At 46.1% G+C, this 27,380-nt stretch overlaps 1 long non-coding RNA gene across 1 annotated transcript; it reads left to right on the plus strand.

The window, feature by feature from the left end:
- The first annotated feature begins 22,697 nt into the window (after positions 1-22,697).
- LOC126037521 (uncharacterized) lies at positions 22,698-23,356 on the plus strand. The gene is made up of 3 exons (XR_007505730.1): positions 22,698-22,791; positions 22,877-22,997; positions 23,315-23,356. It is a non-coding gene; the product is annotated as an uncharacterized LOC126037521 (long non-coding RNA).
- Positions 23,357-27,380: the final 4,024 nt, after the last annotated feature.

Raw genomic sequence — 27,380 nt, forward strand, 5'->3', positions numbered from 1 at the left:
GCCCAGCTCCAGCCCTGCCATCTGAAGGCCAAAGCTGGGAAAAAGAGGTAGAAGGAGGAAGAAGGGGCAGCAGGTCAGCACCGAGTGGAGGCCCCCTGCTCAAAGCAGGGTCAGCGAGAGCGGGTGGCCCTCATGCGTGTCCAGACGGGCCTGCAGGTGGGCCCTGGGGCGGCTGGGCAGTGGCGTGGCAAGACGATGATGCAACAATGCGGTGGTGCAGCAACGTGATGATGCAGCAATGCAGTGATGCAACAATGTGCAACTGCTCTATATAAGCGCTTGCTGGAAGACCGGCTGTGGTGGCCACAGCTGGGTGCCTCTGGAGCGAGAGGTGCCAGCGCAGGGTCGCAGCTCCAGGAGAGCTCTTGGAAGGAGCCATGGAGCACCGTCTCACTGCTGGCGTCCGAAACGTGGACGCACTGCTGAGCGTAGTGGGGAAGGGGGGAAAGGTGAGCAGTGTGCCGATGGAGAGTGCTCAGGCCGGGAGCCTGGGACATGGCTGGGGAGCTGGGAGGGATCCCAAGGTGGTCGGGCTGGGGAGAGTTTGCAGGGAGTCCTGCCTCTCTGCCCAGCCTGGCTTACGGCTAAGCAGGTGGCAGGGCTTGCTGCGAAAGGACGCAGACGTGGGTTGAGGGAGGGTCAGGAGTTGCGGGGACGGGGGCGAGGAAGGAGAGAGCAGCTCTTGCCTGGGCCGCTCTGGGCGCTCCCCTTGGTTGGAGTCTTCCGAGAGCCTTTCTTGCAGCTGCCGTGCAGGAGGCTTATATGGAGATAGTGCCTGAGTGCCCATGAGTGTCTCCCTCTTTCTAGCTCGGGAACAGGAGACAGCCACTGGCAGAAGGAGGTCCTGGGCTGCTGGACCTCCCCCTTGGGGTCAAGATCCCTGTGCACGCAGGCTCCAAGCCTGTCTTCTGCAGGACAAAGCTGGGGGAAAAGGTAAAGGAAGTAGAAAGGGGTAGAAGAGCTCTCCTCTTTTACGGGGTACCCGTCATTCAGAGAAGTCCTTGTGGCTTCCTGTTCTACAGTGGGCGCCACAGCCCTTCAATCTGGCAGCGCTGGGGAGTAGAGGGAAGCTCCTGGCTCCCTGGTGCAGAGACAAAGAGGAGGACTGGCAAGGTCTGCAGTTCTTTCTGCTGGCCTAAGATGCCTACTTTGCTGGTGGGCTTTGTCTTCTCTCCCCCAGCCCAGCCCAGCCTAGCTCAGCCCAGCCTGACCCCGCAGCCCGGCTGTGGTGTCCTCTGTGGCTTCAGAAGGATGGAGGAGAGTGTTGGTCCTCAAAGGACCTTTACTTTTTCACAAGTACCGCCTGGCACCCCTTTGCTGCTCTCTCCTTCCTCCTTCATAGTGTGCAAAATCTCTCTCACAGCTTCACCAGCCCTCTGGCTATTTCAATCTGGGAGATCCATACTGCCGCCTGCTGAGCACCGACTACAACAGCCTGCATGACCCGCATCTGCGGGCCTACCATAAACGCAAGGACAACCTGCAGAGGCTGAAGAGAGAGGGTTACGTCACCAGTGACGGCAGAGTAGGTTTGGGTATCGGGCTGATAAAAACAGTCCTCATCAAGCGGGGTTCCCAGAGCGCTTGCTGCAGCCGCCTGTTGCTGGCGGAGGGCACAGGGCTGTGGGGCTGCTTTCCCTGGGAGCAGAAGTAGCGCCAGCGTCCCTCTGGCAATTCCCACTGCTGCTCTTCTCCGGCTGCCCCGCGCTGCCTGAGCATCAAGGAGGCAGCCGGTGCGAGGCCCGGTGCTGAGGCGAGGAGCACCGCTCGGCCCTGGCTGGGGGGGAGTCAGGGGCCCCGCCACTGGGTAGGGGAGCGGAGGGGAGGGGAGGGGAGGGGAGGGTGTGCAGAGGAGCATCTCCCCTCCCGCCGCTGGGTTTGGGCTGTTTTGGGGAAGGCAGCCTACGGAGCTGGCTTGAGAGTTCTCGGGGGATTTCTCCCCTCGTCTCTCCATAGGTGGTTTGCACTCTGAAGGAGTTCAATGAGTACAGGCAATATCTGACCACGCTCAAGCTGGAGGCAGAGAAAACATTCATGCGAGAGGAGGTAGGCAAAGCGGAGTGTTCGTGGGCACCGGTCAGCGGCACGGTGCTGAGGGCTGGGGCTTTACTTGCAGCATGTTGGGGAGGGGAGGCGGTCAGTGCAGAAGAGGTGAGGGCTGTGCTGCTGGGCCGGGTCTTGTGGCAGGGAAAGGAGTACCGGGCTGCGAGCTGAGCTAGCGCAGGGTGCAGGGGTGGGCATGGGCGGGACAGCCACGTGCAAGCACGCGGAGTCCCGAGGGAAGCATTTCTTTTCTGCCCTCGTCGCGTGGCTGAAGCGGATCGCTGTCCTGGGTCCGCGGGGTGCCTCAGCGTGCAGGGGCGTGAGCGCTTGTCCAGGCAACAGCAAGCCACAACCCAATGTCACCTTTCAGAAAAAGCTTCAGCAAGACCTGGCCCAATCAGAGGATGCCTCCAAACTGCCGGGAGGGACTGACGTTTCTCACCCGCAAGAGTGGCTGCCGCAGGAGCAAAGACAGAGTTTGCCAGGTGGAGAGAGGAAGAGGAGGCAGAGGTAAGAAAAGGCCAAGTAACGCTTGCTCTTCAAGGGGGCCTCTGGTCCCTGAGAGAAGTGCTGGAGCCTCCTGTTGGAGTAAACAAAGGCCAGTGGTGGAAGGAGCTGGTGCGGGCTGCAGTCACGTTGGCGCAGTCTGTGTTTGGAGCCTTGCACAGGCAGGAGGACTACTGGAGCAAAGTAACCAGGAGCAGGGTGATGGGAGTGGCCGAGCAGAAAATGGCCTGGGCAAGACGGTCAGAGGTGCTCCTTCTCAGCTGCCTTCCTTTCTTTTGACAGGCATCTGACTGTGACCAAGAAGCCGATGGAAAGACTGGAGGCTCTTGAAAAAGAGCAACGCCTCCTCCAGCAGGCCAAGTGCCAGCAGCAGCAGCAGCTGGGAAAGAGGAGGCAGCCAGGCATGCAGAGCAGCTCCGACAAGTCCGCTCTCAAAGGAAGGCCGGTGAGTAGGAGCCGGGTGGATGCTGGGGGCTGCCTCTGCTGTGCAGCAGCACGTTGGTACCTGGTACTCGGGAGAGGACGCTGCCACACACACAGAGCTGCTCAGGGCTTGCGAAGGGTGCTTGGTCACTGAGGAGGTGGTGCCTGGCCAGTGTGCGACGTGTCCTTGTTTGAGGGTGGCTGTCGGAGACTAAGAAGCGGTTGCTTGCCTTCCTGTGTCTCAGACACGAGGCACTAGCCCTTTCTGACACAGAAGTGTGCCTGGGCGCTCTCAGTGGCCACTTCTGAGCAGGGTCTCACACATTTAGCACAAACCTGCTGCACTAGTGGCCGCACGGTCCATGGTGCTGGTTTCGCGCCTGGTTGAAAAAGTCTTGGTTTCGTCCAAAGACTTCTGCATCCAAAGATGCAGTGTCCCTGAACCTGACAGTGCCGGTGCTTGGCCATTCGTGGGTTGGTTTTCTCTTCCAGGAGGTCTTTGATGAGCTTAGCGGAGAGCCTGCTGTTGCCCAGTCCTCGTTAGCGGGGGTCCCGTTAAACATTGCCCGGCTCCATCCCTTGCAACAGCCACTTGGGAAGCATTTCTGGATAGTGTGGGGTGCTATCCATGCTGGGGTGAAGGGTTAAACTCCTTCTGCCGTGGCAGTCAGGCTGTCAAGCTGCAAAAGAGCAAATGACAATTTCCGGCTGCTGCCTGGCTCTGTGCTTGACTCGCAATTTCTTCCCCACTTTGCACGAGGCTGGCAGCCTGCGGTGGACCTTCAGGCTGCCTCCTGTCCCAAGGACATTTCCTTGGGCTGGCAGACAACAGCCATGTGCCTCAAGAAGAAGGATCGTTTTCTTTTCTGCTCTCAGAACAGCCGTTCCTGGCATTCGGCCCTGAAAAGGGGCAAACAGGGCACCCTGATAGAGGGCAGCTGGGACCCGTGGCAGAAGAGCCTGGTCCAGTACCTTCGACAGCTTTCCCTCTGCTATTGGTTCTGAGGTCCAGGGGGGCTACAGTGCCCTTTGCTCTAAGCAAAATGGCACCTGCTTGATTCTGAGAGGTGCCCCTAACACTTGGCTCCTGGCCACAGGAGACCAGAAACCTCGGTGTGCCAGGTGGCCTACAGAGAAACCAGAGTTTTTCCAGCTTGACTGCTAGGGACTTGTCTGGGCAGGGGTCCTGTGAGGAGGAAGAGGAAAGCAAAGGGAGGTGAAGGAACCCATTCACTCATTAATTGCTCCTCCTTTTAGTCTGCAGCGTGTGCCGGAGAAGAAGTGCCTAACAGCATACAGCCTACGGTGCTGCGGGCTACGCTGGCAGAAGACCAGGAGCTTAAAGAGGTGGCTGAGACCGTGGTCCAGGAGGTGCTGGAGCGGGTGAAGGCGCTGGATCAGTCCGTCCGTGTCTTAAGGAAGGCTCCCCATGAGGTCCGTAGAAGGCTGTTTGCCAGTGCCAGAAGGCCAAAGCCTTTGGACACTTCTGCGGATCGCCGGGACAAGATCAGACTGGTGGCTCAAGAGATTGTGGCGAACGTGTTGGAGAGCTTTGGGGAGCACTTGGTGCCCAGCACGTCTGAGGCAGCCGAGCCTGGGCCAGCAGGCAGGCAGAAGCTGTCAGAGCTTGTTGCGGGAAGAACCAGCCGAGCAGGCAAATCTGGAGAAGAGAGATGGAGGGAGGTGGAACTAGCATCTTCCGACAGAGCATCTTCACAGTCTTCTATCGACAAAAGGACGAAAGAGGCTGTTGAAAGTGTTAGCTCCACCTTGTCATCCTTTGTAGCTTCTCAGTTTGAACAGGACTTCCGCTGTCAGTTTTCTGAGATCCTGAAGATTCAAGGAGTGACAGAAGGACAAGGACCAGCCAGAGCATCGGAACGGCAGATCCCAGAAGCAAGCAAGAGAGCAAAGGTGCCTGTGTTGCAACCACTGCAAAAGGCTGCTGATGTCTCACGAGTGAGTTGTGAGATTGCCAAGGAGAGCATCCAAAACGCCATCTCCAGAGTTCAGCAGCTGGATGCTGAATTGATCGGGTATGCCAAAACCATTGTCCTTGAAATTCTGGAAACGGTGAGGAAGAAGTTAGAGGAAGAAAGGAAGTCCAAGCAAAAATCGGAGAAGCTTCAACCAAGGGAAGTCTTGCCACCTCTCAGCCTCCCTGCAATAGTCACGCCTTCGGAGGAAGCGGGACAACTCAAAGAGGAGAGCTCACGTACTCTCCTCCCACCTCTCCGCCGAGGTGCTGCGCAAGGTGCTCGCCAGACAGCAGAAGGCCTTCAGGAGTCCAGGGATTCCACCTCCGGAGCCACAGCAAGGTCTTCAGTGCCTGCACTGGAAACTCTGCGTATACTCCGGCCAGGGAGCACCGCAGACACCCTTCCCCCCACGGGCCCCCAGTTTCCAAGAGAGCCCATGCCTCCAGCAGGTCCCAAGCGCCCTACCCAGGCAGGAGCACGGCACAGACCAGTGCGTTTAAAGCTTCTCCCGGAGGAGCCTGTGCAGCCCGAGTCATTGAAGAGGGCGGTAGCTGGGAGCCTTGTGGAGGATGTCCTGAGGAGGTGTGTGGCTCCAGGGCCACAGAGCCCCCAGGCAGCTCCCCCAGGCAGAGAATAAAGAGTTTGCTCCCAAGGGCTTGCTTGTGCCTACATTTATTGATGCCAGGCCATACTGTGTCTGGGTGTTTTCCCTGCAAAGTTTTCCCTCGTCTTCCTCCCTCCTACAGCCTCGGTCAGGCCAAGACCCAGTTCTACAGGGAATCTTAAGTAGGGACGAGAAAAGGAGTCAATGTTTCTGCCTTGTTTAGAAAGCTTTGTTGGCTGGGCTATTGGAGGGGCTGGTCCAGCTCTGCAAAGCTGTACTCATGCCTTCTGTGAGTCCCATAGGTGGGCGCTGTTGAAGGCTGCGCCTTGTTCTGTGCGTTTATTCTCTTGTCCCCTCACGACCTCCTGATGGGCCTTGGGGTTCCTACCCAGGCCCGTTGGTGGTCCTGTGTCGCGGTAGAGACGGACACGACAAGTAACAGATCATGCAAAATGGCTCCTTTGTTGTTCTAACACACCTTTTTATCCCCTACTTCGGAGTATGTGTTAGTATATGATTGGTTTAGTTAGTAACTAACAATTCATGATTGGTGAGTTCATCAGGACGGTTCTTCTTATTGCTATCTTGTTTTTGTACCGCTCTTCTCGGATCTTCCCAGACTTTCAAGGATACACTACAAGCTGCTCAAGGTCACACTGTTCTCGAACTGTCAGGCATTCCGTAGACCCGTTGCATCCCCCGACAGTCCTGTCTGTGTCGCAACAAGGGACTGGCCTTCAAAATGAGGCTTTGGGCCCTAAGAGAAGGGTTTGGAGCATAAAAATGAGGGTTTGGAAACTCAGGATGTGGCTTGGACCCTGAAAACGACTGGCTGGATCCTAAAAATGAGGCTTTGGAGACTGAAAATGGGAGTTCGGCAACTAAAAAAGTGGCCTTGGGCTCTAAAAAGGAGACTTTGCCAACTGCAGGGGAGCCCGTGGACCCTCAAAATGAGGGTTTGGAGCCTGAAATGGGGCTCTGGAAGCCAAAACTAAGACTTTGGGAAGGGAAAACGAGGCTTTCTGCCCTGTAAGTGTAACTTTGGAGCCTAAAAGCGTGGCTTTGTGCCTTAAAGCTGAGGGTTTAAACCCTCCAAGTGAAACTGTGGGCCCTAAAGAACAGCTATGGGTCATAAAAGGCCAAAAGGTTTGGACCAGAACAATGAGGACTTTGGCCCTCCAGATGAGGCTTTGGGCACTAAAAATGGTGGGGGAGATGCTACACGTGACCCTTTGGGCTCTGCAAAGGAGGGGAACCTATTGGTGTCGATAGGGCCCCAAGGCATGAGGCTTTGGTCCCAAAGAGAGGGCTTGGGTCACTCCAGGGGAGGCCCTCAGCTGTTAAAAGAGGCCTTTGGACTCTCCAATGGAGGGTTTGGGCCCTAAGAGTGGGGCTTTGGAAATGAAACTGAGGCTTTGAACCCTGCATTAGGTTTTGTGCCTTCAAGGGATGCTTCAGTACCAAAAACGAGGGCTTTGCGCCCTAGAAATGGGTCTTTGGAAGCTCCAAATGAGGGGTTGTGTGTTAAACAAGTGAGGCTTTATACCCCAGATGAGGAGCTTGGCCTCTAAAATGAGGCTTTGGGCCCTCCAATTGAATATTTGGACCCTCAAAATGAGGCCTTGGGCTCTCCCTAGTTGCAGACTGGATCCTAAAACTGAGCCTATGGTCCCTGGAAAGGAGGCTCTCTTCCCTGAAAAGGAGGCTTTGGAAGGTAAAGAATGAGGCTTGGGGCTCTAACGGTGGGGTTTGTGCTGTAAAAGGAAGGTTTGGACTTTGAAAATGGGTATTTGGGCCCTTGCAATGAGGCTTCAGGACCCTAAAAATGAAGGGGTGGATTGTGGAAACGATTCTTTGGACCCCGAAAATGAGGCATTGGGCCCTAAAACTGAGGTTCGGAGCCTCAAAATTTGAGTTTAGAAACAAGGTTGTGGAGCCTGAAATGGGGCTCTGGAGTTTATAAATAAAGCTTTGGACCATCAAAATGAAGATTTGTTCACAAAAAAGAAGGGTTGGGACGCGAAAAGGAGTATTTGGACAGTCAAAACAAGGCTTCGGGACAGAAAAATGTGTACTTGGGCCTTATAAATGAAGCTGTGTACTCTAAAAAGTGGCCTTCAGTCCTAAAGCGTTCAGTCTTCTATTGGGATGCTCCCTGTGGGACAGGAGGACAATTGCTTTGAGCTGCCTCTATTTCAGGAAGGATTACCTACATTTGCCTTCCATCTGAAATACTGCTTAGTGCAACTTGTTGGGTTGTTTGTTTTTTTTTAAATTGGGGAAGTGTGTGTGAACAGCTGAGTGCTAGTATACAGTGAATTACCTTCCCCTGCTGAGAGTCAATGGGTTTAGGAATAAAAATACCCGTTTTGTATTACAAAAATTGGTTCCCTTGAAGATGCAAGTGCTAACTGATGGACTCCTGGCTGACAAAATCTCTTCCCAGCCTGCTTAAACATTAAACAGCCTTCACAGTGGCGTTCAGATGATCTCGTGTGATTTCTTGCAATTAATCATGGTTGACTGAAGCGTACCACTAAAGCATAGTAATGTGTTTTGGTTGTTAAAAAGTAGTAGGGGGAGTTCATGGAGACATCTTCTGTGTCGGGTTTCAATGAGTTCAAGCTATTGTTGTGTCCGGTTGAGAGTTTCTGATGTTATTTTTCCCTCTTTCGGAGGGGGGTGAACATGCCCATCTCGCCCTCCAGGAGCAAGGATGCCATGTCCGAGTTCAAGCCCATGCCACCCTCAAAGCTTGCGTCCTGGAGTTGAGCGTGGAGGGGCATCACCCCGCGAAGGTTTGGTGTGTTGTAGCAGTCGGTGCTGTGAGGTCTGGCAGGTGGGTGGCAGTGGGGTGGAAGCAGCTGTTGGGGGTTCCGTCATTTGCATAGCCCAGCCCCTCCCCCCCCCGCATGCTTCAGAATGTTGGGGTCCCTGTGGCAGTTTTTGAATGGTCCCTCCCAGTTGGGTCAACGGACCCAGCGCAGCCAGAAGATCCCGTTGGAGCTCCTCTCTCTGGCATAAATCCCTCGGCGTTTGGGCTTGAGAAGAGGTAAAGTTGGAATCTGCAGATCTCCTTAGGTGACCTTCAGGAGCTGTGGGCTGTGGGTGGGGACTGGCTCTCTGTCTCTGGTCCAGCGACTGGTGTCATTGCTCATAGGAGGAGCTTTACCAGGCGAATCTGCCGTTTCCCTTCTTCTGGGGGTTACGGGAGCCGTTTTGGAGGTGAGGGAGATGTGAATTCCCGGTCTTGAGCCAACCTGGATGGAGCAGAGGTGGACTGTGATTTGTCTGACCTCAACAGTGTATCTGTAACGCAGTTGCAATCGTCTCTGCCTGCACAACTGGCATGAGGTCCTGTTTTATTTTAAAGGAGACGTAGTGAATAAAATCAGTGAATCTAATGGGCGGTCTTTCTGACCAAATATATAAATGTTTATTTAGGATAAGATAAACGGTCCCTTGAAGCACTGGTTACACGGACTTAACTCTGTGTTGCCTAAAAATGGGACCAAGTTTGGCTCGGCCGTGGGCGTCTACATTAGAGACATCCACGTTTAGTCAGATGAATCACACCCCAGTCTCCTGTGTTCCTCATCAGGTCTCTGGCAACTCTGCTGTTAGCCCTTACTGAAGCCAAGTACAGTCTCTCATTGATTGATAGATTGATTTTAACAGAAAGGAAAGTCAGTCTTAGACATTTGGTTGCGGAAGAAAGTTTGTGTTTGAAGATCGTGCTTGGATCTTTGAGTAGGTCTAATTAGATGCCTTTTCCTCTTTGCTTCATCCCTGATGAGCTTAGGCACTCTCTGTTTGTCCTGTTTCGGAGGACCACTGCCCAAGGCGCGTAGCATTGCGCAGGGAGATGCTGCATCTCATTTTGCACTGTGAGTCTTGTTAAGTCATCAGGAATGAAGTACTTTTAGGAGATAAGCTAACTAAATTGCACTCAAGTGAAAAAAGTGCTCTATAACTCCTGAGAAATAATACTGGATTATAATGAAAATAGAAGTATTTTGAGCAAAAGATGCTTAAAAAGTTAGGTAAAAATGAAGAGCACAGTGCAATTTTTTTAGTTTGGATTTTTATATATTTTTGATTTAAAGTTTGAATGTAAACAAATCTGGTTGAATTGATGTGGAAAAGATGCTCAAATTGACAAGTATTTCTTTCAAACAAGAATAAGCAAAGTAGCAGCTAGAGAGAGTGTTTTGGCTTTAAAGTGTTTTGTATTTGTGAATCCAAATCTCCAAGCTGCTGGGCAGGGTGAGACCTGTGCTAGCCAATTCATCTTTTAGCTCCAAGTGCCTTTTGATAGAGATGCAGGTCTCCTGGGGATTGTGGGGACGTGCTCCTGCATCTGGAAAAGATGGCTGAGTTCCTGGTGTCAGAAGGGCACTGGGGTTTAGAGGTCAGAGTTGAGGCAGGTATGGAAGATGGCAATAGCTGTGATCTTTAGTGCAAAAAATTTATTTTTGTATATTCAAGCAGGTTTTTTTCTCTCCTCTGCTAATCCAGTGTGGAATATGAGCCAATAAAGAGAAACCGACGCTGTACACGCTGGACACACTTAAGTATTTGTTTTAAAATAGGTGTGAGGTCAAGCTAGAACGTGCTTTGCAATTGGTGTATTTACTGCAGCAAATTTTCTGCTCTTCCTGGCCGTCTTCTGTGGTTTTCAGCCTGCTTCACCTCCACAGAAAGAGATACCGTGCGTATGAAAGAGGCCGTTATGCGTCTTCCCTTAGGAGATGTTTTTTTGTGCTCTGCTCTTGAGTTACGATCTGAAGTATTTATGCCAACATTTCAAATAGCTTTTGGATTCCCTGGCTAAAGTATTCTGAACCTACCCCAGCTACATGTTACAATGCACAAGTCCCACCAACCATCAGTTTTTATTTCATGTCATTTGTCATGAAGTAACACACATTGCAGCCAGAATGCTGTGTTGCTGTTCCATGTTTTTTTTTACAGTAGTTTTCCAGCTGTATTCCTCGTCCCCATGATAAAGAGTGTTGCCAGTATTTCTTTTTATCTTAGAATACACATGGTAAGGATGGTTGCTGGATGTCTCATCCTTTTTAAGGCTGTGAAGGCATGCTCTGACAAGGCCTTTTCCCAGACCCAGGTATTCAGGGATGCAAGGTGTGCCTATCCCCATCAGCTCTGTGAAGGATGTAAGAGAGATTGTGCGCCTGAAGGTTGAATGATGCTTCTGTGTTAGAAGCTGAATTTCCACAAGCAAAAAACAGCTTCCCCGACTCTTTAAGCTGTGTGTCCTTTTAATGCTGCAAAAATGTAAATAATGATCCTTGCGTACATCTTTCTCAATTAAATGTACAGTGGATGTCTTCTCGTTCAGCTAGTCTGGAGCTTAAAAAGCAGCTTAAAAATACTGGACAGGGTAATTTTTGGTGGACATGGCCAGAGCCTGCTTGGAAGAAAATTGGATTGGTTACACCAGTCTTTATGTGAGGCCCAAAGAGAGCCTAAGGTTTTGAGTGCCCTAGAATGCTCTTTTCAAGTAGGTTAACAGGCACATATACACCCTGTAATGACGTAAGGACTCCCCAGAACATCTTCAGGACAGCTATATTTTATGCAAGCCCCTGTTTTCATGCAACCTCAGCTAGCGTTGTGCTGCTCTTTGCAGGATCGGGTGAGCGGTGTTGTCTTTGGCTGTGTGGGCTTAAATGTGTTTCTAATGTGCGTGTCAAATAATTGCCTGTTAAACAGACTGCCAGTGTGGCTGAAGCCAGTGCTTCCGAAGAAGGTGAAATAAAAGCTTTGAAGATAGGGTCCTGCTGCGAATACGATCCAGTCAAGTAAGTGTTGATTGTGTCCCATCTGATCTTTGCAGATCGTGGAAAAATTGCAGAGATGTTTGTTTTAACGAGAGAGACACATGCCTACCTCTTTGGTTTTCTCCCCCAAACCATTTAGTTACCTGAAGAAACCCTTGGGTCCGCTCCGCCATCATCTACTTGCTTTCACTGCGGAAAACGTGGCCACTACATAAAGAACTGCCCGACAAATGGGGTAAGATTGTGGGGGACTTGGTGTTACTTAGTTTTTAATTGTTTTACCTTGGCAGTTACGTAACAAATACATGAATCCTCATATTAAGAATTGTTTCTGTTGGGGTGAAATGCAGAGGCTGTATGGCAATGTTGCAAAGGCCTTCAAAATTCCAGGGGAAGCTGGAATTAGAAGTGTGAAATTTTCTTTTTCCTAGCTCGTAGACATTCAATATATCCATAGGTCTTTCTGGGTGAACACTCGTGCATGTTTTTATATCTTTCAGTATTAGTGGAAATGTTTCTGTTTTCCACTCTTTTTAATGGCAGTTCACAGTTTTTATTATTTTGTACAAAACCAAGACATTTCTCTCTGCCCCATCTATTGAATATTTGCGTGTTTTAATTGCACTAAGTCCCTGGTTGAGTATTGATGCCATTTAACCGTAGTCACTGAAAGCTCATTTTGCTTCTGTTTTATGTTTCAAAGGCTTCTTGCCAAGTCTAACAGATGGCTGTTGGACTGAGATTTCCTCCCCCTCTGACTTTTCTGAAATCCCATGTGTGAAACAGGCTGAAGTTTTCCTGTTGCTATACAGTGAGAAAATACTGCCGTGTGCTGACAGGAGTGGCTCTTTTAAAATGACCGTGGTAGCACTTCTGGTTTTCCGTCCTGGATCTCCTTTTGTAGAAGCTGTAACATCGACTTCTTGCTTTTATAAAATGTAATTGCTCGGAGACTAACGTTATGCTGAGCCTGCAATTTACATGTATCCTCTGGCAAAGGAGAGGTGGGATTCATTTCACCTGCTTTCTAGCTGTGAAAAGATTAATTTTCTAGTCCGAGCTTCTTTCTTAGTTGCTCCAATGAATGGGAGAGTTCTGCAGAAGGAAGATTGTTCCTCCCTCCCTCTTCTAGTGTTGTGGCTATAGAAAAGTAGTTTAAACTAAGCGCCTACCTTTTAGGAGGCTCATGTGGAGCGAGAAGAATTCCATCTCTTCTCTTGCTTTGAGAAAATGCAAAGCTTGGAAAAGTTTTTCTCTACCCATCTTTAACTCGTTTCTTTTTCCTTCCCCACCCCTCCTCCAGGGAAGCTTATGCTAGAGGAAGGATGGAGAAGCCTCCCTTTTTACCAGAGGAGCCGTCCTCTTCTTCCTCCTCCTCCTCCTCCTCCTCCTCCTCTTCCTCCACCTCAGATGCTCCCGTTCCAGATGAGTTGTCATGTCTCATCTGTAAGGACATAATGACTGATGCAGCTGTTATTCCCTGCTGTGGCAACAGTTATTGTGACAAATGTAAGTGTTACGCCCGTGTTTGTTAATTCTAAACATCACATCTGATTTTCTGAAAGCAGAAAGAGGAGGGAACAAAATTACTTTGCTACCAGTTCTATTTTATGCTGAAGTATACCCTGGACAGGAAAGGGCCAGGAAGCCTTTTCCCCTTTTTAGGTATCTAGTTAAGTCTTCTTTACAAGCGGAAGGACGAGTATGAGGAGAGTGGCTAATTGTGCAGGGGATTACAGTATTAGATGCTGAATGCTTTTAGTTGGTCCACAGCCCTTTGTCTCCTACAATATTATATAGCCGACTCTGGTGACTTACAGTGGTCTGCAACAAACAGATAGTTAGGCATTTAATCCACATTCTTCTCCACGGGAGAGTTGGTTAAAACCTTCAGCACTCGAACCTCCTAATGGTTTTTTGAACCTATTAATGAGGTTTTTTTGAAACATGTTTTGTTCATTAACCTTGAGGTTGGGGACTTCTCGCTGTGCTAGATAGTGGGGAAAAAGACTAGCTGCAACATCAAGACACAGCCTATGCTACATCTGCAGATGTTCCAATGGTGAAATACAAAACTGTATAGTTATTTGCTGCATACTAGAAATTTTTTACACTATTGAACATTTATAGCTTCATGCTCTCAGTTCAAGACTATATTCACCTATTAATCATAGACATGTCTTTATGATTGGTGAGAACCCCCAAAACTTCCTTAGTTTGGCTAAATACTGTTTTGATTATTCTAATTCTTTGCAGGTATTAGAACAGCATTACTGGAATCTGAGGAACATATATGCCCAACGTGTCAGGAGACAGATGTTTCACCTGATGCTTTAATTCCCAACAAGTGCATACGCCAGGTAACATGACGACTTTTACATAAAGTGCTTGTAAGAAAAGGCTCTTTGTAAAAAGCGGAAAGGGAAGAAAATATTAATTTATATCTCCTTAAGCAAGGCGTAATTGAATAAGGCTAAATTGACTTTTCAAATGCACTGTTTGCTGCTGTCACAGAAGCTTACGACTCTTTAGAGATGATCTGGCAAATTCCGGTCCCGCTCTTACTGAACACGATTGCCTCGCTTTCACATTTGGCGTTAACGCTGAAGTACTTGAAAAACAGGTCCTCTGAGCTACCAGTCATTAGTATCAGTGTTCAGTGCGACGTGTTCATACATCTGTATGTTGGTTTCTTTGAGGATTGATGGCATTTACAGGAATACACGAGTAATTTTCCTCTGTGAAGGCTTCTGTTCGTATATCTGCTGAAGTTTCATCGTAGCTTCTTGTAAATGCTTTTCTGCCTCTAGGCTGTGAACAACTTCAAAAATGGAACTGGCTACACAAAAAAGCTCCATCAGCAGATTGAGCAGCAGCAGCAGCAGCAGCCGCCACCGCCTCCACCACCACCCAAGACTGTCAGACCTCCCGCTGTTCTGGTGAGTGCCGCTGAACCATCTACATCTTCCTCTCTGTCAGTCAGCAGTTTGTTGGAAGAGAAGGTAAGCTTTATTTCAGCATATGCAGTGATTCTTATATTGTAGTAGAGCTTCTTTTCCAACTGTCTGCGTTTATTCACAAGGGCTGTCGGCTTCCTGTGCGAAGACAAGCAGCATTAGCAAGTCGTCTGGGCCCCCAAGGACAGTCAATACCCACCACTGGTAAGGAACTGTAACTTTAGAATTCCTTTCAAAACATTATCTTCAGATAAACTGCATGGGATTTTTTGCTTTTTCCTCTCTCCACTCCAAAAGGTCATCTGGGGAGAGGTAGTACAATTGGCTCAGCAGGTGGCAGACCAGGCTGGGAACTGTAAGTATTGTATAGAAATTCAACGTATTACTACTTGTAAGCTGTTAAACGAGGCTGTAGCACTTGACTTCTGCAACGGCTGATTCATAGTGAAGTACGTATGCACAGATAGTTGTGGAGAATACAAGTGGTCGTTAATTTTTCAATGGCCTAATTTGAACTGGCTTTAACAAAGGGGATCTGTGCTTGCAGTGAAATTATTTAAAATAAACCTCCAGTACCTGATTGAGAAGAGGACTCTGACAAAGGAAGTCTTTTTGAGGAAACCAGAATTACCTATCAAAATTAAATACAGTTAAAGGATCAAGTGGAAAGGCACCCTTTTGCTTCCTGGCTGAACAGGACTGTAGAAATTGATTTCCCAGTAGGAGTCAGCCTCCACATTCTTTTTTTCTAACAACTTAGTTGATGCTGATTGAGCAAATTCTTGGAAAAGTCAACACTGTTCTGTTATGACCATTTTGAATGTCTTCAATGTAGTCAGCCCAAATAGCCAAGCTGCTTTCTCTCAGTTGGCGAGAGAGGAGTCTGTTTTATCTGTGACTGCAGGGTCAGGTCAGTCCTTCCTTTTAGTATATATGTGTTCTAGATAGGTAGATTGTAAGGGTGCCCTGTGTTTATAAAATCTTAAGATAAATCAAAACAAACCCCAGGATCCATCCCACAGATTGTCTAAAATCTCCAATTGAGTAAGCAGGAGAATAACAAGTCAGGGACAAGAGCAGGCCAAATACATCATGGTGAGGCAACGACGTAGGAAGCGTACGTGGAAGAAGATGAAAGAAGTTTGGGAGAAGATGAGTTACTATCTGTGCAGTACTTTGCAGATCAGAAGTGTGAAGAAGTGTGGGCACATGCGAGATGGGAGTCTCTTTTAAGCCTGGGCAGCCTCCATCCACAGTCGCAAAGCTGAGTCTGAGGAGAGCAGACTGAGGGAAGTGTTGGGGGTGAGGATGTGGAAGGCAAGTAGGAGGGTCAAGAAATGAGTGTAGTCTCAAATGAACAGAGAGCAGGGAGAAAAAGGCTTCAGTTGAGAACAAGAAGTGCTTGCCACCACACTCCCGCTTCATTGGCTTTCCTTCTGTATTTGTTATGAAAATGGTATCATAAGAAGGAAAATACTCATTAGGAATATTTTGACTTATGAAGTGGAAGTTGACATACCCGTAAAGAAGACAAGGCAAATTAGGTCAGGGCCTAGTTACACTTGAAAGTAAACAGCCGTTCTGACTGGGGAGAGTAGTTCATAGGACTACAGTCCTAATACCACGCCCCCCACCCCCGCCAGCTTTTTGGAAAACTCCTAGAAAAAAAAGTTTGAAAAATGAGCTCATAGAGAAGGGGGGTGGGGGAGCCCACTAGGTGACTAAAAGCTACGTCTGTAGTTGGACAAAGCTACTCTGCGAGAGAGAAATCCATCTTCCCTCAGTGGCAGAGTAAAGGCAACAATTAGAAATAAGGAGTTGTAATAAGCTATCTTTTTAAAATCAAGTGTTGAGGCTGTCCTTTGAACATTTTCTCATCCCATTCCAGCCAAAGTGGGTCAGATACCTTAAATAGTTCTAAGCGTCTCTTGACTAACCCAGCTAAGATTTGAAGCCGTCCATTTGTGAAGTAGGAAAATAGCCGGTTTGAATAATGCCATCATTAATCCCTGTAGCCTTAGGGTCTGGATATGGACTCTTTGACAAGCATGATGAGTTGTAGAGACCTTTTTAATGGGTGTCCCCCTTTTGCTACTAGTGTTTCTGTAGAGACCCTTGATCCATTAAGTACAGTTCTTACCTCCGGTGCCCCTCCTTTCTCTCTCCTGGTTTCAGCTGGTAATGCTCTGCCTGACTGGGCAGTGAGCTAGCGAAAGCAGATTTGAGCACCTTCTACAAGCAGAGCTTAACTTGTGCTGCTCTGCGTGCTGATGTACATCTCTTGGATTTAGATTAAACCAGATGTATGTAGAGTTAAGCCTCTGAGCTATAAAAATGGAACGCTGTGTTAAGAGCACAAGGCTCTGCTAGCAACGTTAGCTGCAGATTGGTTGATGTTTTCCTTCATCCTCTTCCATAGACAAAACCAAGGTAATGCTGAATTTACTGCAACAACTCTGTTTAACAGACCACTTTGTCCCTGCTCTGCAATCAACTCTAATGTCCTTTCAGAATCAGTAGAAGCACAGCCAATACATTGAACTAAAAGAAGCCAGTGTTAAATTGTCTTGTTTAATGTGATCGGGAAGCTGATGGGAATAACCTTAAGTCAAAAGTGCTGTGAAACTGAAATGGGTCCAAAAAAACTTGTGCTGTACATAGTGTCGCCCTTAGTGGATTTCAAACCTTTTCATTTCCTGGCGATCAGTTCCAACTGTCTAGCGCAATGCAAATAAGCTGTCTTCAGATAGTAGCAACTTGGATCTTTTCTTATATCCACAAGTGTTTTTTAAAGAAGTTGCTTCTAAGTTAGGTCAAGTTATCTAAAAACCATAAGCAGGATCTTTCTTCCCTCATTTATATTAATGCTGGGCAAAAGGGCAGAAGCTGATTTGGAAACCTGTAAGTGGAAGGGTGTTTTGCAGTAAGGTGGTGGTTGTTGTTTTGTTGGGTTTTGTTCTTCTCTTTTGTGGAGTCTTCAGTATTTTATTTTCTCCCCCAGTACTCCTAGGCTGCAGAACCAGCCTCCAAGGCACTATGGAATGACTTCTGCAATTAGCTTGGCTCCTCCTACGGATAGAGATTCCATTCATACTCAGAAGCTGCTTGAAGCGATGAAAGCATTGGGGGTATTTGAAGAGGAGGAAGAACTGCATCACAGGTATAACAAGACTGTAAAATTTGTTAATGTCCTGGGTTTTTTTTAGGGCAAACTTAACATGAGTTTTCTTTACAGGCTGGTCGTTCTTGGCAGACTGAATAACTTGGTCAAAGAATGGATTTCAGAACTTGGTGAGAGCCAGGTAAGGTTTTTTGATAGGTTCTTATCAAAACAGCTGAAGCCTTTTTGTTTCTTTCAAAGGCGATACTACTAGGATTTATGCTGAAGTTCAACATTTAACTTCCTTCTTAAGTATCAAGGAGATCTGTAGTAAAAGCCATTGAAATAATGTATAAAAGATCCTTTAGATGAAGACCTTCAAGTCCTTGGGGCACTGAATAAGTTTGTGAAGTGGCTCTGTCAGTTGACTTGTAGCGGTTAACAAAGCTGAAACAAGACATTGTGGGGGGAGACAGATGGTAACAGGGCAGTCAACTTGCCCCAGACAGCCTACAGCACTCAATCTAGTTTGAAATTATTACTCTAGACTTGCCTTTGGTATGGCTCTTAGATGGTGTTCATTTATGTGGGTCTGCTGCAGGGAAGACTGATAATAGGTCTTTGTTTAAACTGATGAAGCGACTGCTACATTACCTACCTTTTTTGTTGTTGTTGTTGTTGTTTGTGAGTTGCCAGCACTCCCTTCAGAAAAACAGAGTCAGTCTATTAGACTAACAGCTCGGTATGGGAGGGAGAAGACATTGTTTACGGAGGCTGCTGTAGTCTTTCTAAGTAACTTCTATGCTAGTTAAACTTGCACGTAGGTCAACGTGTATCTTCTGTTCTCCAGAAAACTCTTTCTCTTCTACCCACAGAATCTTCCCCCTTCAGTAGTAGCAAATGTTGGTGGCAAAATATTTACGTTTGGTTCTTACAGGCTTGGAGTACACACTAAAGGTAAACTTTTGGTGTCTGGTCATAGTTGTAATGTTTGAAAGTGTCTTCCAACAGTAACAGAACAAATGGCATCTCTTTGCAGGTGCTGACATAGACGTGGCTTGTGTTGCTCCTAGACATGTAGAAAGATCGGATTTCTTTCAGTCGTTCTTTGAAAAACTGAAACGTCAGGAGGAAATAAAAAACCTAAGAGTAAGCAAGCTCTCTCCTTGATAGATTGTGCAACTCCGACAATAAGAATATTCCTGTTAAAGACTCCTATTGGTAGTGATTGTCTTACAAACCAAAATTAAAAAGGGCCTTGTTTCTGAGCCCCTTCTAAAATACTGTCTACGCAGCATGAAAGTGTGGAAGTCAAGCTTTTGGTTCCCTTCCCCAGTGACTGTATGTCCGATCCGAATCTCTGTGGTTCACTTCTCCCCTACCCATGGTTTGGGAATGAGTGGGCTATAGTATCAAAAAGCAAGGTTGTGCCTAGGAGCCTTGCTTTCATCCTAGCTGTAGTAAGGGGCTTGTCAAGAAAGTAACTGCATGCAGGTAGAGGAAGGGGCAGCCTGAGAGCTAAGGGAGTTGAATGTGATGTGGAAAGGTTTCTGTCAGTACCTTTGCCATGGTGTTCCTTGGGTGTACTTTAGGACCTCTAATTCATTCTTCTCTGGTCCTGTTCTTCTCTGGCTACTCAGCCCGAGACTTTGTAGAAGAGATGCACAGTCAGCTTTGCATAAAGTCAGTAGGAGCTGTGCTGTGAATGTACAAAACTGCCTTGTAAAATGACCCTCCGGTGCATATGCTGTGTACTTTGCATATAGAACCGAACTCCTGAGAAGTGTTTCTCTCAGGCTGGTCTTCCTTGTGCAGACATTTTGAAAGACTTCACGTGCATAGCTAATGAGCCTTTGTTTAGGTGACCGAAGACAGGGTCAGTGGGCTGTGGCACAGTTCTGACGAGTGGTCTACAAAATTGAAAACTGTCCCATAAGGTAGCTGATAGCATCTCAGGCATGGTAGAAAATAAAAATACAGGAGGCTAGTGCGCGCTGTCAAACGCGGACAGAATGTTCTCGATTTCTCTGGATGTTAACCAGGAGTAAGATAGCTACAGAAATCTCTTGCTTTTCTTCCTCACCACCAAGGTAAGTACCTTACAACCTCTGATACTGATGGCTCATTGTGCACTGTTTGTTCATTACAATACGTGATCAGCCTCCGGATCTCTTGGCTAAATAACTTGTTAAAGCTAGTATTATACCGTCTTAGTGCTATACCGCTTGCAGCTTATGAACAATTCTTCTGGTTTGGAAGCAACTCAGTCTTTATACTGAGTAGTTAGCAGTGTAAATTCTGCATTTGATCGTAGTTCAGGAGAAACATTAAAGTAGCAAACCATGTTTTCTTACACAGTTATCCTCTCCTTTCCAGGCAGTTGAAGACGCATATGTACCAGTTGTCAAGTTTGAGTTTGATGGCGTTGAGGTAAGCATTTTTTGGTTTTTTTTAAGTGAGTAAATTTTTTCTTGCTTTGGAATAGGATAACTTTTCCAGGGAGCTGTGACTGTGCTATTTTGGACCGCAAAGTATCCCAGGAGAAGACATTGCAGTAGAATGGGAGCTTATAGGAAAATAAGCCCCTAGGGAGCCTAGCAGGCATGGGAGCATCAGGGACATCTTTTTCTAGGCCTGTGCTGTAGACCAGGGTAGCCTGCTTGAATAGCATTTATCCCTAGGATCATGCAGAGTGGGAGCAGAGGCGGTGTCCTTGCTCAGTCTTCTTAGCTCTGCCAAGCTAGGTATCTACAGAGGGATGTGTACAGTGTAGTTCACTGTACGAATCGTGTGAGCAGACTAAATGTTTTGCTGCACATCCAAAATGAAGTGGTCATGGGACAAACAATCTGGAAAATGGAAAATGAAAGTACTCATTTGACTCCCGCCTGGGTCTGTCAGCTGCAGGAATCCAGCTATCTTGAATACATCCTATACAATGAATCAAGACCTGCCTGCTGTAGTCCCTAAGCAAGTTACTGCTTGGTATCACTATCACAAAGAGATTTATTCAGTGACCTTTTTGTGGCCTTCATCTGGTACAGACTTTCACAGGATAATCTTCTTGCCTCAGACTGTACTAAAAAGCAGATACTTCAGGATCAAAAGGGCTTACTGCATAAAGGAAATGCTCTCTCCTTTGCTGAAGTATAGTTGAGGTGACTGAACTGAAGTCTTAATTCTGTGAATAATTTTAAGTTCCCTTTTAATTGAAACTCTAAGTCTAGAGTAATCTTTTCCAACTTAAAATGCCCTCTTCCTTTCCCTAGCTTAAAAAGAAAGGGGTGATGCAGTGAAGGCTTTGTAAATAAAATTGGGAACTTCTAGAAATTGTATTGAATCTTCTGGCAAGTAAATCTCTTGGGAGATGTATCTGTAGTCACATAATTCTAAATACAGATGTTAACCACTCTTTTTAGACTTGAGTAACTGTCCCCCACCAGTGTGCTGTTTGCAAACTGCGGGGCATTCTAACGGTTGGCACTTTTTTCCTCTTAAGATTGATCTCGTGTTTGCAAGACTGTCTGTGCCAATTGTTGCTGATAATCTTGATCTCAGAGACAACTCGTGTCTCAGAAGCCTGGATATAAGATGTATACGGAGCTTAAATGGTAAGCATATTTGCACATCTTTAACAAGAAAATGTTACTAAAGTTGGTATGGAATGCATGTTACACACCCCAAGTTTCTGTACAGGATGCAGAAACTGATCCCCTGTATACTTGAGATCTGAGGAGGTGGCGAGTGGGCTTAAATTCAGCTGTTTCAAGTTGTGGGTTTAGATAGACCTGTGTTTCATGTTTCTTTGATTGGGGGGGGTGTGGTGTTCCAGTTTGCCACAGAAACTGCTTCAGGTGAATATGTAGAGCACTTGATAGAGAAGATTGTGTGGTAGTTCATTAAAAAAAAAGGATATTTAAAATACCTGAAGCCGAAGTTGCTCACTGTTTAACGCTGACTGGTTTAATTGTTCCTGGCTGTCGAAAGAAACCTAGCTTTCGGAATCCTGTCGAAGGGCCTTATTGACAATTGTTGGCTGTAGTCTAAAGTATGAAAAAGCTGTTGAGGGTACCAGTTACCTGAGGTGATACGGAATGTGTAACCTCTAATTTGTTATGTTATGTGCCTGTAAGGTTATGTGTAACCTCTGATTTTTAAGGTAATACAAAGCAAGTAATGCAAACTTGTTTTCATAGACTTGCAGGAGAAACTGTAAGCTATTGATCCAGTACAGCACAGAACTGACTCTTACCTGTTACCAGGAAGTGCTGTACTTCAACTGTTTTTTCTTACAGGCTGCAGAGTTACTGACGAAATCCTGCACCTAGTGCCAAATAAAGAGAACTTCCGGCTCACGCTCCGTGCAATTAAACTGTGGGCAAAACGTGAGTAATGTGATTGTTTGTGATCTTTAAACTTTCCAGAGGCACCTCGTGCTGAAAAAACAATGGCATTAGAAGTCCTTCATCTTTGGATAGCTGTTTAAATATCAGGTTTTAGTTCAAAACCTGTGTTTTAGTTTAGATTCAAGGACTGTCTGTGTGGGGTAGATTCTGTGGTTTTTTTTAATAGGGGTGGAGTGGGGAGATGAGGGGAGCGCCTACAAGACAAGGTGCTGCATTGCTTACCAGGAACCTGACTAGAAAGGATAAAAAATGCCCAGTGAAGTATAAAAGCTTGATAGATAAGGAATAAGAAAATACCGTTTGCGCATGTGACTAGAGCAAGTGCTAGAAGAATGGCAGAACCTTCTTCTCAAGGGAAGTTGGAGCGAAGCAGTAGCTGTAGCAGTGCAGGCAAATTTCAGAGTAGCGGTATTTTGGGAAGTGGTGTGGTAACGATTCTTTTTCGCATCGCTGTAAGGACCAACAGTTTTGGCCTCGTTGCACTGCAAAAATAACTGACTTGGAGGCTGAAGGGTGCTAGGTATTCTATAGATTGTGAAGGTGGTGCTGTAAATTTGAAGGACTGTGCTTGGGCATGGGAAGACTACAGGGCAACGACAATGTCTGCATTGTAGGACGTGGCATTTACTCCAACGTGCTGGGATTTCTTGGTGGGGTTTCCTGTGCTGTGCTAGTAGCGAGAACGTGTCAACTCTATCCAAACGCTTTGGCTTCTACTCTGGTGAACAAGTTCTTCTTGGTTTTTTCAGAATGGTAAGAGCTATTGATGACTATTTTGATTTGCGTAAAGCAGTAACACTTTCTGAGGTGGTTCTTTATATAAGATTTAGACCAACACCATTCAGTCCTACCCTGAATTACATGGCAGAGTCAGTTCCTGGCTTTTCTTGTTTAGGGAGTGGCCAAGACCTGTATTGCTGAAACAACAGGAAGAGAGCAATCTTAATTTACCAGTATGGGACCCCAGGGTATGTAGACATGGAATTTGGAAGCCTTGAACCTTTCTTCTAAGCTAAGCTGCTGGTGCTGAGCACAATTGTTTTAACATCACAGGTGAACCCATCAGACCGATACCACGTAATGCCTATCATCACCCCAGCCTATCCGCAGCAGAACTCTACATACAACGTATCTACATCAACGCGAGCGGTAATGGTGGAGGAGTTCAGACATGGTAAAGTTCTTTCCATGCTTATTAACTGCTTAAAAGGTGTCATTCTTGCAATATGAAACCACATTACCTGACTTGGTTATATTCCGTGCGGTGTTGTGCCCTTTTAGGCAGAAGAGTTCTCTGGGAAGTCTACCTGTTGCAGGCAACAAGGGAGCAGTTTTACAATGAACTGTTGTAGTAGGCGTGTATTGTGTCAAGGGAATTCCTGCTTTTTGATCTGTCAACTACTGTTCAAAACCTTTCTCTTGTAAAGTTTCTATCACGCTCTGCTAGTCTTAAAAACAAAATGGTAGTAAGGTTTTCAACCTTAATTGTAGGTCTTGCAGTTACGAATGAGATTCTCCAAGGAAAATCAGACTGGTCAAAGCTCTTTGAACCACTGGACTTTTTTCAGAAATACAAGTATGTATGAAATCTGTTACCTGAACTTGAAATGATTGCCATACTGGTTAGCATAGTGACTTTTAGCTTGCAGTCGAAATACAAGATGGCATTGATATGTTTGTTTTTCAGAAGCTGGAGGTAGTCATAGGAATTTTGGTAAGGATAAGTATAGGGAAGATAGAAAAACTGTTTGTGTTTTGCCACTGACACTGTTTTTATTAACAAAAGAATCAGCTCTAATACTTAGAATGCAGCAGAACACGATTCTGAAGGATGTAATCAGTTTTTCTTCAGTTAATACTGTGCTGCCTGCAGGATATAATGTGTCTTGTCTGGAAGTCATTTTCTATACATTTAAGGCAGTTTTGGTTTCATTTGAAGGAATATCAAGTCCTGAGCTAGAATGTTACTTTTTCTTTTCTTCTAGACATTATATTGTGCTGACTGCTAGTGCCTCTACTAAAGAGCATCACTTAGAGTGGTAAGTCTTGCTTTGAGTGTGGGTTCAATACATCATTGACGCTCAATTCAGTGTTGCGCTTCATTTGGTTAATACAGTTCACAAAACTAAAGTATTTGACTGTGCAGCTCGGCATGGAATACAGTAGGGAGGTAAGTAGACAGTTCCTCAGCAAAACTAAAAGCTTTCTTGTGAAGGGCAGTTAGCGTAAGTTATCTTGCTGTTTAAGAAGTTAAGCTAAAGACCTAAGTCATGATGAGAAGGAACAAAGAGGGTTAGCGTGCGTATGCTCTGTGCCATCTGGAGAAGCAGACTCCTTAGGAGTCTAAGGAGACTACTTACCCAAGGCTACTTCAGTTAGGAAGATGTTCCTTGTTGCAGAGACTGAAGTAAATGGGGATTACTTGATGTCATCAGATGTGTAGTGGACACTGGAGAGCTTGATCTTTTACTGACTTATAGAGCAGTGGTCTCCAAACTTTTGTGCACTCCTGTGAGCAAAACAAAAAAAAAAAAAGTAATTTTTGAACACATAGTTGCGGTCTATGTCTACTTCTTTACAAGTTACGTACACATTACTGAAGTTCTAATCTTTTCTTCCCGGACCCAGTGGATTGTCTTGAGCACCCCCTGGGGTACATCCCCCTCCGACACTTTGAAGACGACTGTTGTAGAGCCTTAGAAGGCTTGGTTTCATAGCTTTTTTACTGGATGCAATATTTAATTTAGGACTAGATTGCACTCAATGCTAAGTTGCTCTGGTAATGTAGTCCGCCTGTTCCAGAGCCTACTTTTCTCCAGTGAAGTGAAACAAGGCTGTTTAATCGGGGTGAAACCTGACCGTCTGCACAGAGTACCTGAATGCTGATAAATAGTGTTTACTAAGTTTTAATCTAGTAGTGTGCTCAGGCATCTTGTGTTTAGTGCTGGAAATGATCATCTCGGCATGCTTGGTAGTGGATAGGTAAATTGCAGGAGTGCTGATCTACTTTGTGAAAGGTAATGTGAGAACCACTTCAACTGTGGTTAGAGAAAATGACTGCTGCTGACGTGGTATTTGTCACTGTCTCAAGGGAGACATGCCAGTAATAACTTGTTGAACCTGTGTGAATGGGGTGACTAACTGTGAGTCTTGAAATAAGGGGAAACGGTGAGGAATTAAGGTACTGTAATGTGTGTGGTGTTCTTTTTCTGAAGAAACGAGTGCTTTGCCTGCCTTGCTCAAGTAAGCAAGGAAAATAGCTGTGTGTACCAGACCCCTGTTCTGAGGGCGCCTTGGTTATACTTCAGGGTTCGGCTTGCGGTCTAAGGCAAATGATTGAATTCTTGAGCTACCTCTGAAAGACACCTTATTTCCTGTTTAAAAACAGCTCTAGTAGGTAATACCTCTTACCTGAACTTGTTAATTTGTTCACTTAAAAATCGTGTCAGCTACAGCTTGATGTCAGTCGCAGTTAGGTATACAACAAGGAGTTCTGGGCAGAGGGCTTAGAGCCAAATAGTTTTTAATGTGAGATGTTTTAAGTGGAGAAGGCTTATTGTATCTCACAATAAAGATGAGGAAAGTTCTGGCTGCAGTAAAAGCTGACGTTTTTGCAGTGACAGAAATGGCAGCAAACGGAGCTTAGTTTTGCATCTGGGAAAATGAAAAGCAGAAGACAAACTTGCTTCCGTTTGCTATAAGAACAAGTTTAGTTCACCAACTCTTGAATGGATTTGGGAATAGATGGCACATCTCTGTTGTTCATCAGCATAAGATACTTGTGAAGAACGTACAGAGTTCTGACTGCTTTCAAGGGTAGCAGTGTTTTAGGTAGAAGGGTAAAATGCCAGTACTTCATTTAAAAGAATAGCCTTTGTGGTCATGATACATTTCTTGGGTAAGTCTCTGATGAGACCGTGTTGACTGGATCGTTTGTTTATTAAAGGAACGATATTTTTCAGTTTGGCTGGAAGAGGGTAAACTCTTTTCACAGATCAGTCTGCAAGAAGAATAGCATCTTTACTCAGGTGTAATGGAAGAGTTGTGCTTGAGCCTTTTCTAAACGGTTGTTCTCCTTGATCTTTGGGGTTAAAAGGAGCTTTGCTGCACTTCAAAATGCAGCCAGAGGTGCTGGGAATCTGCTTCTTGTTGACATTTTCATCATAGGTTATATGTTGAAGTGTTGTGTCTGACCTGTTAAGAGTACAAGTTAAACTTACTTACTGCCTCTGTCTTTGGAAACTTTGAAGCTCCAATGTCCCTGAAAACATCTCCAACTCCAGTGTGTGTGATATAAATATCTAGTATCTGCTGAGCTGAATGAGTCTTACTACTTACTGACTGGTTAGCATTTTTTGTATTAGCATTGTATTATAAGAAGGCAGATAACTACTGTGCTGGATACAGTCAAAAACGAGTAAATGTCTCTTGTTCTTATCAGGATTGGCCTTGTGGAATCTAAAATTCGTGTGCTGGTTGGAAACTTGGAGAGGAATGAATTTATATCTATTGCACATGTAAAGCCACAGTCTTTCCCTGGCAGCCGAGAACTTTGTAAACAGTGAGTTTCATTACTTTTCTGAACTAGAGTTTGGCCGATGTATTGTACCTCGTTTATATTCCTTCACCTCAGCTTACCTGTGAGAGATGTTGAGTTACGTACCTACTGTTTTGTAGGTACGAGGTCTGGCAGGCAAGGTTCTGAGCATGTAGAATCTTTTTAAAGAAGGGAGAACTTGAGGGAGGATTTCTCGGAGAACTTGAGTATGGGCTGACTCCAATCTTTAGCTGCTGCGTACAGCTAAACTGTTTTGCTTAATCCCTTCTTGAGAGTAGATACTAGCGCCCAAATAACTGGCATCTGTGCATAAATGATAGATTTGTGACTCTGTCTTTTTAGGAGTGGATATGTGTCAATGTGGTTTCTTGGAATCATGTTTAGGAAAGTGGAGAATGCAGAACGTGTTAACGTTGATTTAACGTGCGTTATACAGTCATTCAAGGATACAGGTAAGCCTCTATTTTGCTCTAGTCTCGTAGGGTTTCAATTTTTAATTCTAGTGCAAGTTGCTTCACAAAGTGAATTGTGCTTCCTTCTGGTATTAGCTATTAGCTATTTCTGTAGAGCGTGACACGTAGAAGATTAGCCTTAGAAACATACTATTTTGACACTTTGGCAATGTAAGTCCACCTTGAAACAGAAGTGTGTACTACAGCCCTATGTACCATATCCCATATGTGAAATAACAGTTCTGCAGATCATAGTGAACGATCAGAAAGGAACTGCGATTCCTGAAGTGGACAGTCAGGTGTGAAGCCAGGAGAGAGATGCCCGTTTACTGGGTGTAGCTACACTTGTCAAAAGCAGTTGTCAGTTACTGAACTTTGGAAGTGGGAATTAACTGTATCAGGCTCTAAAAGAAGTTGTGAATGCCTGCTGACAGTATTGTTTCCAAAATAACAGTTTCTGTACGATACCATCCCAGAACTTTGAAAGGCAGTGAGTGGTCACATTGTAATGACATGCAGTCTTGCACGTCAAGCTCCTTGTTCATCT

This window comes from Accipiter gentilis, unplaced genomic scaffold (genome assembly GCF_929443795.1).
Source record: "Accipiter gentilis unplaced genomic scaffold, bAccGen1.1, whole genome shotgun sequence".
Taxonomy (NCBI): Eukaryota; Metazoa; Chordata; class Aves; order Accipitriformes; family Accipitridae; genus Astur; species Astur gentilis.